Source organism: Portunus trituberculatus, chromosome 15, assembly GCF_017591435.1.
Source record: "Portunus trituberculatus isolate SZX2019 chromosome 15, ASM1759143v1, whole genome shotgun sequence".
NCBI classification, from domain to species: Eukaryota; Metazoa; Arthropoda; class Malacostraca; order Decapoda; family Portunidae; genus Portunus; species Portunus trituberculatus.
The window spans coordinates 8,225,394-8,238,554 of NC_059269.1; the positions used below are offsets into that span (position 1 = coordinate 8,225,394).

A 13,161-nucleotide genomic window follows, 5' to 3' on the forward strand; every position below is an offset into this window, starting at 1 on the left:
TTAGGCCATTCCCCTTACAGGTCTTAGAGTTACCCACCTCCCTCCCTCTTGCCACCTCCCGCCAGCCCCAAAATAGAAAGAATAAATGTCTTGAAACCTTCTTCCTAAATGAGGTCAAGTGTCTAAATGACACACTCCAACATTAGCACTACTGCACACCGTTTAACATACCTTTCAGATCTACAACAAACACGAGAGGGATAACACCTGACCAACACACAAAACCTTACAAGTTAATCAATCAAACTCTTGAAGGTGTTGTGGCAGCGAGCAGACACACTTATTGGCGCACACACGTCTTACCTGCACAAGGCCTAAAGAACAAATCGTTCCCTTCTGCCTCACTGCTTTGTGCTTCACCTTCTCCTCCTCCTCCCCCCTCCTCCTCCCTCCCTTGTTTGCATTAAAGACAACAACTACTAACCACTCTCAGTGAGCATCGTTCTATATAAACATTGTTACCTTTAGTCTAAGCCCACGTAGGTTTCAAACCTTCTCACTCACGTGACACTCCTTTACATAGCTTTATGTCTATCCATTTATCTATCTGTCTATCTATCTATTCATCTATCTATGTATCTATCTAACTACACACACACACACACACACACACACACACACACACACACACACACATATATATATATATATATATATATATATATATATATATATATATATATATATATATATATATATATATATATATATATATATTATCATTACTATTATTATTATTTCATTATCATTATCAGTATTGTTGTAGTTACTGTTATTATCATCATCGTCATTATTATCATTATTAACATTATTATCATTGTTACTAGTATTATTATCATTATTACTATCATCGTCATTGTTAGGACATGGCACGTAGCTACGGTACATAATATTTCCAGTTGTCACATTACTGAAATGTCAAGACACATAATCCTTTAACCAACCAAACAAAAGTATCCAAATCTTCCTGTGCTAATTATGAAACACGTAGGTCTACAGGCATGACGCGTAAATAATATTGCCAATTACCATTATACTGAAATAAGGAAATGATAGTTTGAACAGCTTCTTTCAATGAGGAGGAATGCCACCCGCCACCTGCCACCTGCGCCCTGCCACCAGTGTTGATTAATAGACACACCTAATTATTCCTCAAACAAGTATTTACATACTTAATTAACCACCTTTTGTGTGCTACGTCATCTTGCATTGTTCTGTAGTATAGAACAGGCAAAAATAATCCCTTCATTTTTTTTTTTTTTTTTTTTTGTACGTACGTGTACATGCAAATTATCTCTTTATACACGAGTGTTACTGGAAAAGAATAAAACAGAATGGAAATGAAAAGGTTAAGGTCATAGAGCTGGAGAAGGGTAACTGATACTGCTCCTATTTATTTAAAACAGCAGTGTAATGGAACGATGCTTGAAAAGTTGGCAGGACCCCATAGTATACCTACTAAAAGCATACATAGCTACTGTATCTGTGACTCATGGCTGGGCCCTAAATACGGGTACCACTATAAATAAAATTGCCTGTGCCACTAATGGGCGGAAGCTCAACAGCGCTTCCCATACACTCTTCAAGTGTGCCTACAGGTGCTATAGGCCTTACCGTAAAGAAAAAAAAAAATCTCTACTCATCTTCACTAGAACATTCCTTTTTACTCTTACCACTGTAGGAATTCTGGGCGGGCACGGTGCACAACATCCACACACAAGGGTCGTTCTGTTTTCCCATCGATTCCAGTGCGTGTGGCCTCACAACTCGTTAACACTCGCCCCACACACACACACACACACACACACACACATATATATATATATATATATATATATATATATATATATATATATATATATATATATATATATATATATATATATATATATATACACACACACACACACACACACACACACACGTCAGGGTCATCCTTGGGCCTGCCTACAGGTCCTACGAGGACGCCCTGACCTGCCTGAGTCTGCCGAGGCTGGCCACAAGACACCAGGAAGCCTTGGAAAAATTTGGGGAAGGACTGCTGCGTCAGAAGTAGAAATGCAATGGTAAAATGCCGGCCAACTGCAGTGTTACTGCACCACCAGACGCCTGTCCGCCAGACCGCCACCCGTCCCGGCCACCGATCCACCGTGTGGTGCCGACACATTATTCATTCTTAGCGGTAGGAAGCAGCAGAGTCCCGGCGCAGACGCTAGACGGTACAAGCATCAAGCGGTACCGGAAATGATGCCGGCACATTCAGTCGTACCAGTACAGCCGCGTCTTGCCGAGCGACCGAGACCGCGCCGACGTGCCAGGGCAGCCAGTCGGTACCAGTGTGGAGAGGTAATGAGAGTGAGAATGACTCAGTCTTACCCATCACCGCTCGCCTTAAGCCACCTCCACGCTGTATACGTGCTCAGTACCGTTTCGGCCATTTACCGGTACGGAAAATTTTATCGGTACAGTACCCTTAAGGCTGGTACCAGTATTACCGGTACTGGTATTGGAACTTGCCCACCAGTCCGTGAGCCGCTCTGCACTTGGCAGGACAAGGCGCTGGCCGTGAGGGACAGTGAGTGGTGGAGATGAAGATACCGATAATAGTGATATCTATAGTAGCGAAGAGAATATAGTGTGTGTAGCCTCTCAGTAATCAAAGGTTAACTATTTAAACATGGTTGAGGACACAAAGTGGACAGTGGAATTTGGGTGCCTGCTAGTGACACGGACAGCCGCCGCCGAGCAGTCTTTGACTAACGTAAGTAATATATTGGTGTAACTCATCATTTCACGGTGGTGCCATGTCATAACCTAACGTTGGTAACTTCCAGGACAACATATCAGTGAACTAACACCAGCACATACCTATAAAAACCAAATAATTCAAATCTTGAAAACGTAAACAAACCGATCCCCTGCCCCGCCGCCTCTCCCTCAGCCATCATCTGCCTCATCTCTCACTCATTACAGGCCAGACAGGTCATAAAGTGGACCCATAGGCCTAATCTTTCATGTCAGTTGTTGAGATATATCAGCAATTACCTGATTTGTGTGCTATGGAGGCTCAGCGAGAAGCGGGCCTACCCATGACGTCACGAGCCCCAGGCTGTGACGTCATCACCAGCTCCCGCCCAAAATGCCGGTCCCAGATGCTCGACTTCCACTATTATTTATATTTGTCTCAGTTCATTTATTTCGAGTCACAAGTGCCTTTTATGGGTTTCTAATGATAGTTCGCAGTGTTTTACGTGTCTACCATGCTTGAGTTGAGTGAAGTACGGTGATGTAGAGGTTGTTTATGACTTGAATGGGAGGGCCAAAATACGCCAAAATTTTTACCTCCGCTATCTGTGATTTTTCATTTGAGGTTGTAGCGAAGTGTTTGTGTTTTCAAAAGATGGTTTATCATGAGAAAAGTGTGCAAGGCTCCTGAAAAGTTAAAGATGTGGACTTTAAGAATGATATGTAGTCCTGTTAATATTGTAAACAACGTCATTTTTTAAATATTATTTTTTCTAATAGGGCGAGTTGCCAGGTTTTGATATATCGAAATGATAGTCATAATTTTTGAAAAACGTTATCGATTCAGTTGAATGAATTTGGTGGGCTTTGAAATTGTGTTTAAGCAAGTCGAAGTTCTAATACTTTATTTAGTATATTTTTGAGCTATTTTTATTATTCCTTTTCTCGGCAATGTTTTTGTATTTTAGAAGTTAGTTTCGATTGATAGCGAGTCAGAATTTTTATAACATTCGTGTCCAGCTGCCTTTTTGGGAATCCTCATTTTCAAAATGATTTGCGTAACGAATATATTTGTGACGTCATCAAGGGAGGGCCGACCCCCTACCCCCGGCTGGACCCAGGCCGATACCTGGCTCCAGGCCTGAGGGTGTGGGTTGGTGTGTGTGTGTGTGTGTGTGGGTGGGTGGGTGACTGTGTGTGTGTGTGTGTGTGTGTGTGTGTGTGTGTGTGTGTGTGTGTGTGTGTGTGTGTGTGTGTTGCCTTATGTTTCGTTATGAGGGAGCCCACCAGCTGGAACCACTGACACCCAGCTCCCAGCTGGAGGGTGTTGGAGGGAAAGGTGGCTGTGTGTGTGTGTGTGTGTGTGTGTGTGTGTCATTTTCTTTCATGGTACTTAGCGTGTGTGTGTGTGTGTGTGTGTGTGTGTAATTCACTATGGTCGCCCGGTAGTCACCCAGCCAGCCTTCCCCATTACGGAGCAAGCTCAGAGCTCATAGAGCGATCTTCGGATAGGACTAAGACTGTGTGTGTGTGTGTGTGTGTGTGTGTGTGTGTATGTGTGTGTGTTGCCTTATCTTTCGTTATGAAGGAGCCCACCAGCTGGAACCACTGACATCCAGCTCCCAGCTGGAGGGTGTTGGAGGGGAAAGTGGCTGTGTGTGTGTGTGTGTGTCATTTTCTTTCATGGTACTTAGCGTGTGTGTGTGTGTGTGTGTGTGTGTGTGTGTGTGATTCACTATGGTCGCCCGGTAGTCACCCAGCCAGTCTTCCCCATTACGGAACAAGCTCAGAGCACATAGACAGATCTTCGGAGAGGACTCAGACTGTGTGTGTGTGTGTGTGTGTGTGTGTGTGTGTCGTTATTTCACCGTTCTGTTTACGTTTCATCTCTGGCGTCCCTCTTTATTATCCTAGTCTGTCAACACAAACTGCAAGTAATAGCGTATAGCGATATGTGTCCTATTCTTAGCGCTTATTGAGCAAGGGGAAGCTTGTGATGCCTAATAAATAAAGACGGGTAGAGACGTTACCCACAATAAAAAAAAAAAAACACACACACAGAGAGAGAGAGAGAGAGAGAGAGATGGAGGGTGGGGGTGACGGACATGATTCTCTCTCTCTCTCTCTCTCTCATCAATGGGGAGGTTGGAAGGAAAGTAAAGGAGCGAAAAGGAGGCAACTCTATTGGTCGAAATGGAATAAAACAGGGTCAAGTAATGTGACATGACCTTTAGGAAAGGGAGATGGAGGGAAGAGGGAAGTGAAAGAGAGAGAGAGAGAGGAGAGGGAAGGAGAGAAAGGAATGAGAGGGAAGTGGATGGAGGAGGGGTAAGGAGTTATAGGAAGAAGAGAGGAGGAGTAAGGAGGTAGAGGCAGGGAGGGTGGAGACCCGTGACGCTGAGCCCCGCTATGATAAGCTTCTGGCATTCTATATCCATTATACTATTATTTTTCTCTATTTTAGTTATATCAAGAGAGAAATTATCTGCTAATGTCAACTATAAGTGCATGTACATAATTCACATTCTCATATTATAATAACATTGAAAGTCAAGTGAAACATGGTCTCATGATATACGGCCTACCTTGTACTGAAGAAGTTAAAAATCTTAGTCTAACTACACCAAGAAATTAGTTTTCTTACACTATTCTCTCCCTTACGTTAAGTTAGGTTAGTGAAAAGTAATCATTTCGTACTCGGTTTACTCGGTTTCACAGTGTAATCAATACCGAAATACTTGGTTTGCAGAAAGTACTCGGTTCGCCCATCACTACCATTGAGCCAGCCCCCGTAGAGATGACCTGTGTTTCCATGCCTTTCTCGCCGTCTCAGCTATCATGCAGCCTCCTGACTCGCCACGCAGGTAAATGAGAGACTAATTAATTATCAGGCTCCACAAGTAACAGGTTTCATGACGGATACAATACAGGAACTTAGGAAAAATAAAGGTTGGGTTGCCGCTGATTGTGTTTGTATTTTTACATCTCATTACTTTGGTTAGCCTGTTTTTGTACACGGAACTGAACCCTTTATGTGAAGGCAAAGCTGACCAAGGGCAACATAAGATGAATAAAAAGGTCCACTTATTTGCCATACAGTCCTTTAACAGGTCCAAGAGAGTTAGGCCATTCCCCTTACAGGTCTTAGAGTTAGCCTCCTCCCTCCCTCTTGCCACCTCCCGCCAGCCCCAAAAAAGAAAGAATAAATGTCTTGAAACCTTCTTCCTAAATGAGGTCAAGTGTCTAAATGCTTAATATCTGTCCTTGTCAGCAGCGCATGACACACTACATGTTGTGGTGGTACACAAACTACCTAGTATGTACAGTACACTCACTCTACTTCACGCCTAGTAGGTAGACTCGTTAGCAAGTTTTTTTTTTTTTCCGCACGGTGTGCTGTTACTGACTCCTATTGGTGCTTTTGGAAGTGAGTACATCGTGACAAAAAGTTATAATATTGAATTTAGGTTAGGTTAGTTTAATCTTGATCTTGATGCTACAGGTGACGCAAGAATTTCTTCTGCGTCAGGCCTTTGTATCAGCACCGCCTGTAAGGAAAATACGAAAAAACACAAACAACAAAGAGGACAATCATCATCTTTCACACCACTAGTTCCTGCATCTAGCACACCACATTCTCTCCAGGAACTCTTTCACATCATCCTTCCACTCGTCTCCCCACAGAGTCCCAGCAGTACCACCATCCATTCCCTTCCTGTCATCTCCACTCTGTCATGCCCCAGCTCCCTCAGTACCACTTGCATCATCTCATACCTGTCTCTGGCATACTTCACACACTCCAGCACCGCATGCTCCACCGTCTCATCCTCTCCCATGTCACACATCAGGCACACTTTGCTGCGGGACTCAGACCATCTATAATTCCTTGCATTCACATCCGTGCACTGTGCCCTAGCTCGGAAGAGAAGATCCCCACCCAGGCTTCCATCATACCACTTTTCATACATTGGGGCCTCTTTCTCTCTATACCATACCAAGGTACTCTTTGCTCAATCCTATTCCTCCAGTCACTCAGTCCCACACCTTTCACTACTCTGTCTATCTCACTCCTCCACTTCCTTATAACCCATTCTCTACCCTCTTCATTTCTAACAATCATAGTCCAGTCATTCTTTAAGTGCCTTCCTTCTACCTGCTGAAAAGCCCAACTATCTATTAGACCACCCTTCACCACCATCCTGACACACTTTTTCCCCCACTTGCTACTCCTGACATTCCACAGAAACACTTTTCTCACTATTCTAGCATCATTCATTCGCTCTAACCTAGCCTTATACCGTAGGGTCGCTTTTATATACCTTTCTCTAAAAGTGCTCCAACCCATGTCTCCCCTAAGAGCCTCTACTGCTGCATATCTAGGTGCATTAAGTGCCATTCTTGCAACTCTATTCTGCCCTATTTCTAGCTTTTCTAGTTCACTCTCATTCCATGCAATCGCATCCATACCATACATGATGCTCGGAACAGCCACGCTCTTCCAAACTTCTCGCAGCACGTCATATTTACTCGCCCTCATCCTTGCTGCACTTCCTAGCCGACCTACCCACTGACTCATCATGCTTATCTTCTCATTCTTTGTCTTCACGCAGCCAACCGGACTCATCCACATCCCCAGGTACTTGTATTCATCTGTCTGTTGCATCTCATTCTTACCTAGTCTCCACACTGAGTTCCTCTCATCCTCTGACCCATTCACAACCATTACCTTGCTCTTTTCACTGCTAAACCTCACTCCATAGTCTCTTCCATACCCATCTACAACATCAAACAAACTCTGAAGCTCTTCTGCCGACTCACTCATAACAACATCATCATCTGCATACAAGAGCACACATATCTTATCATTACCCACATTTACACCTGCATTCATTCTCTTCAGTCTAGCAGCCAGTTCCTCTGTATATAAGCTAAAGAGTGTTGGTGATAATATGCAACCCTGCCTAACTCCTCTTTCACTCTTCACCCAGTCTGTCTCTACATCTCCTAGTTTATACTTAGCTCTTGTATCCACATACATACTTCGCACTATGTTAACTATCTTTGTACTTAGCCCAATCTTTTCTAGCACTCTACCTAGCATTTCTCTGTTCACCCTATCATATGCTTTCTCTATGTCTAGAAAACCTAAATATAATTTGCTACCATCTTTCTTCTTTCTCTCAATCAATTCATTCACCACAAACATATTGTCTTCACCTCTTCTGTCCACACGGAACCTATTCTGCTCTTCACCTAACACTCCAACTCTCTCAATCCATTTACACAATCTCTCATTCAAAACCGCACTGAACACTTTTTTACTGTGTTAACTAACGCAATTGGCCTGTAGTTTTTCAACTTATTCTTACTCTTGTACCCTCCCTTATGCAGCAAAGTCACCCTGCATTCATTCCACATTCTCGGCACTCTCTCCTCCCAAACCTGGTTAACCAACTCAGTCTCATCCTATCAATCACAACCTCTCCTCCATTTTTGTACAATTCATAAGGTATCACATCTGGCCCTGCTGCCTTCCCATTCTTCTGCTTCTTCACACATTTCTCCTCCTCCTCCCTGCTGATCCTTTCATTCAACTCGTCTGCATCCTTTCTCTCCTGTGTCACACGTCCTTCACCCACATCAAAGACCTCACCTACACCTCCAATCTCTTCCCAAAACTCTTTTATTGCCCTTCTCATTTCTTCCTTATCAGTCACCACTGCCCTATTCACCTTCAGACTCTCCACATTCTCACTGCCAGGCATCCCCTCACCCCTCAGGAATCTGTACCACTCACGACCGCCTTCCACACCTTTCTCTCTAAGGAACTGAATCACACTTTTCTCACATTTAACTTTAGCATTCATTATCTTTCGCTTCATCACTCGCTGCTGACTCACGTACGCTGTCCATGCATTCAGGTACTCACTTTCAGCCTCCTCACTCTCATGTCTCCTCTTTCTTAACTGTCTGCACACCCTATTCAGTCTCTTCCTTTCCTTCCTAGCATCTCTAATCTCATCATTCCACCACGGCCTACTTCTATGCTTTCTAGCACTTGTTCTTACATACCCTATCTGACTGGCTGCTGCATTCTTCACATTCTCTACAAACCTGTCATTCAGTTCATCCACACCATTCAGGCTCTCATCCTCCCATCTTCTCTCGTTCAAGTCCACCTGGAAATTTTCCCATCCTGCATCCCTCAACCTCCACTTTTTCACTCTTGACCTTGGGATTTGTTCTGTCTCTTCCATTCAACTTACATTCTAGCACCAGCATTTTCCTCTTGACCTTGTCATTTGTTCTGTCTCTTCCATACAACTTACATTCTAGCACCAGCATGTTATGGTCTGAGACTATGTCAATCATCCCATCTTCATCTATCCACATACGGTCAACAATTTCACGCATTCTCCCATTCACTAGCATGTAGTCAATCGCAGACTCCTGGTTCCTCGCACACCAAGTCACTCGTCCTTCAGCCAGAGTCTCATTCAGACTCTCCAAGTTCATCTCATTCACAAACTCATCCAGCATCTCACCATTTCTATTCATTTGTTCACCTAACATACCTACGTGAGCATTCATGTCTCCCATAACAATCACTCTCTCTCCAGCATAATCTCTTGCAATCTTTTTCAAAACACTGTGTTTTCTACTATTCTCCTAACTGCTCTATCGCCTTCCACTGTCATATACACTACCACTACAACTATCCTCTCAGCTCTGCCACTCTCATTCCTACCCTCCACTCGAACAGCTAACACGTCCTCACTCTCAGCACTGTCTACTACGTCCAGCTCTTCCACTCTCAGATTCCTCACCTTCCTGTGGAGCAAGGCTACACCTCCTCCTAGCTTCTCCTGTTTCTTGCATCATTTTCCTAACATCACAAACTCATTACCCTCTATCTGCACCGCATCCATTCATTCAACTCTTTGCATACATCCTGAAATTTACCAATGCCCCATCCTCTTACATTCAAAGCTTAGCTTAGGTTAGTTTAATTTTAGGGTTGATGTAATTTGAATTAAGTTGTCTTGGTTGAGTTGGTCAGGGGAATCAAAATAGACCAAATTTTGCATTTGTTCAGGAGGTCTACGGAGACAAATGGCCATATTTGGCAAAGAACCTTTTGTCAATATTTACCACAAGATACCAAAAGATGCAACATTCCAGCAGTGAGAAAGAGGCTAAAGACAATCAGTCAGAGAAGAGGAGTTGATAAGACGAAAACCTTTTGATTCAACCCTATCTAATAAAGTTGTGTGAGATGAACCACCCCACACATGTGAAGGATACTCCATACATGGGCGGATAAGACAAATAGGAGCCTTGTACAGAGTTAGCAGTCGGGAGTGTAAGAAAAACTGGTGAACACGCCTCAGAACGCTTAACTTCATAGAAGCTGTTTTAGCAAGAGATGAGATGTGAAGCTTCCAGTTTAGATTACAAGTAAAGGACAGATCAGCCATGAATGATAAACTATCACTCATCTCCCCCAGAATATAAGCCAGCCTAATATCTTGTAGCAGAGCATGGGGTAAGTTGAGCATAGGAGTAAGTTGATCCACCCCTTGTTGCTGGGAAACCATTAAAAAAGAGTAGCATGTGACTAAAAATTTATTAGGAAGGCATCATTTCCTGGAGTCTGTGAAGGTGAGAACCACATGGGTAAAGTGGTTAGACATTCATGTCTAAAAGAACATTTTTAACTCAAGGAAGTGAATTTATTGTAGTAGTAAGTTTCATGAGGATTGTGTTTAGATAATTTAAACTAGATATTTTGATTTTGATTTTATACATCAATGTTGGTGTCTGTAAGCAACAAAACAAGCTAGCTAACCTAGCATACATGTACACAATTTTAGCTGTGGGGGCTAATAAAGTCAATATGGCAGCTGTGGGGTAAGTTGAGCCACCTGTTCAAGTTTTTGTTAACAAAGGCTGCTTCATTTTATTTATTGTTTTTGGTTGTTTTGTATTCAAGTTAGTTTTTTCTAACAGATTGTTTGTAGGGATGCAAAACATCCTGAAATATATGCACATATATTAATAACCAGCAAAACTATAATTGCTGTGATGTAGTAATCTTGAATATAAGAAGTGGCTCAACTTAGCCCAGTCTCCCCTATCCTAACCAAACCTAACTTCCCATAATGAAATTGTCAACAAACTAATGGTACAATAAAAGAGAAGTCACACAAGGTACCAATCATAACCATACCTATTCTCGCTACCACTGCCTCTAAATTTCAGCTGTTTTTTCCTAGATTTGTTTTTATTATATTCTCCTTTTATTACCATTTGACACCAAAACATTACATAGATGACCAAAAGTAGAAGGTTCAAGGTAAAATATAAGCTGTGAGAATTCTTTCCATAATATTCTCTCTCTCTCTCTCTCTCTCTCTCTCTCTCTCTCTCTCTCTCTCTCTCTCTCTCTCTCTCTCTCTCTCTCTCTCTCTCTCAGAGACATCAGGTTTCAGTCATGAACTTCGTGGTGGAGCATGTGAGCAAGGATTGAGGACAGCTAGGCAGGCTGGGTGGTCTTCGCAGCCAGCCTGATAGTATCCACACCACTCCACTCTTCCTTATTTCCACCAAGGGAGGCAGTGCACCACATTTCATGCAAGTAAGGCCATGTGTGTGTGTGTGTAATTCACCTCGGTCGCCTGCTGGTCACCCAGCCAGTCTTCCCGATTACGGAGCGAGCTCAGAGCTCATAGACCGATCTTCGGGTAGGACTAAGACCACAACACACTCCACACACCGGGAAAGCAAGGCCACAACCCCTCGTGTTACATCCCGTACCTATTTACTGCTAGGTGAACAGAGGGTACACATTAAGAGGCTTGCCCATTTGCCTCGCCGCGCCGGGATTCGAACCCGGCCCTCTCGATTGTGAGTCGAGCATGCTAACCACTACACTACGCGTGTGTGTGTGTGTGTGTGCAGTGAAACAGTTCATGAAATTTTGTAATGAAGAAAAAATAAAGTGATTGAATTGTAAGATGTACAGATTGTCAGTTTTCTCTGAATTTTGTGTCTGTCAAAGATGAATGTGATCAATCTGTATGTTGTTGACTTCTTTGTTGAGGCATCTCTGTCTGAGGAGGAAGGAGAGATGAGTGGCTGACATGTATTTATTTGTTGGGCAATGGTGAGTACAGTTTGTGAGTGGTGGTGTTTGTATGTATAAGGAGGGATGAGTGGCTGAGTTGCACATGTTTCCTGGGTGTTGGTGAGTGCAGTAAAGGTTTGCTTTTCCCCGACAGGATGTGTTGCACCAATGACGTGGCTTTGAGGGAAGCGCCTCTCTGTATCCTTGCCCAGCACTTTATGGAACACATGAAGGTGCTCCAAGTTCCAAGAAGGGAGTGGTACACACGCTGCTGCACTCCAAGTAAGGGAAACAAGTTGTACATAGTAGTTATTTTGACAATGTAGCAAACAGTGTGGCTTTGCTTGGCTGGGTTTTTGATATACCTTCCTGTACTACAAATGTGATTACAAGTGAGCAGTTTTGACAATTTCAGATTGATAACATGACATGAAGGTAAATGATTGCTAAATGACTCCTTTCTTTTTGTTGCAGGCTTTTGGAGGTCCAGCAGCACACTACTTTCATGAATTTGTGTGTAGAGTGCAATACAGAGAGTGGCAAGGTGGAGGATGCTTCAACATTCACAGCATCATTGGTTCATGTGTGTGTGTGTGTGTGTGTGTGTGTGTGTGTGTGTGGAAGGTAGTGAACACAGTTTTATCTGAAAGATTATGTCATCATTCACATTAATAGATTAAAATACAGAGAGTGGCAAGGATGGAGGATGCTTCAACATTCACAGCATCATTGGCTCATTGTGTGTGTGTGTATGTGTGTGTTTCACTGTTTGATCTGTTGCAGTCTCTGACGAGACAGCCAGACATTACCCTACGGAACGAGCTCAGAGCTCATTATTTCCGATCTTTGGATAGGCTTGAGACCAGGCACACACCACACACCAGGACAACAAGGTCACAACTCCAAGATTTACATCCCGTACCTACTCACTGCTAGGTGAACAGGGGCTACACGTGAAAGGAGACACACTCAAATGTTTCCACCTGGCCGGGAAATCGAACCCCGGTCCTCTGTCTTGTGAAGCCAGCGCTCTAACCACTGAGCTACCGGGCGTGTGTTGTGTGTGTGTGTGTGTGTGTGTGTGTGTGTGTGTGTGGTGTGGAAGGTAGTGAACACAGTTTTATCTGAAAGATTATGTCATCATTCACATTAATAGATTTCATGACTTAACATTGTGTTGACTGTTGTACATCAAATCATTTCATTACATGTAAGCATGTATTTAGCTGCAAGGAGTAACAAGTCATGAAATTTGTAATGTATAAAAAGTGACTTATAAGAGGTCTTGC

At 43.1% G+C, this 13,161-nt stretch overlaps 1 long non-coding RNA gene across 2 annotated transcripts; it reads left to right on the plus strand.

Moving 5' to 3' along the window:
• The first annotated feature begins 2,723 nt into the window (after positions 1-2,723).
• Positions 2,724-12,508, plus strand: LOC123504220. 2 transcript variants are annotated; one of them, XR_006674758.1, is made up of 5 exons: positions 2,724-2,761; positions 5,495-5,609; positions 11,222-11,383; positions 12,027-12,154; positions 12,347-12,508. It is a non-coding gene; the product is annotated as an uncharacterized LOC123504220 (long non-coding RNA). The 2 variants fall into 2 exon arrangements; XR_006674757.1 differs by lacking the exon at positions 2,724-2,761 and having other exon boundaries at positions 5,462-5,609.
• The last annotated feature ends 653 nt before the right edge of the window (positions 12,509-13,161 follow it).